Genomic DNA, 459 nt, shown 5'->3' with positions numbered 1-459 from the left:
GAGCGAGTGCCTGGGAAAGGAGAGAGAGATAGAATAAGAAGGGGCTTTAATGAATACAGATAGACAAATACCGTCACTCAGTCCCACAAAAGCTTTCATCTTCCATTAGACATTTCTTGCTGAGGTAGTGATGAGGGAAATCTCAAATGGGCCATCGAAAAATCAATTAGAGCTCAGCTCAGCAAGACGGAGATGTGAATAGGTGTACCTTTGGTCTGTCTGACAACCTCAGCACCCTCAGTGGCATGCACATCAGCCATTTCTACACAGCAAGATCCCAACCTGTATCTCCCACACTCCCCCCCCGCCCACCAAACAACCCCCTTCACACACAGGGTTAGTTAAAGCATGAAGGAGCTTCACTGTTTATCTAACCCCATGCTGTCCCTGTCTTGGGAGTATTTGATGGGGGGACAGTGTAGAGGTAGCTTTACTCTCTATCTAACCCCATGTCCTGGG

This window comes from Rhincodon typus, chromosome 44 (genome assembly GCF_021869965.1).
Source record: "Rhincodon typus isolate 14 chromosome 44, sRhiTyp1.1, whole genome shotgun sequence".
Classification (NCBI taxonomy): Eukaryota; Metazoa; Chordata; class Chondrichthyes; order Orectolobiformes; family Rhincodontidae; genus Rhincodon; species Rhincodon typus.
The sequence above is the reverse complement of the archived record's forward strand: the minus strand, read 5'-3'. Positions refer to the sequence as shown.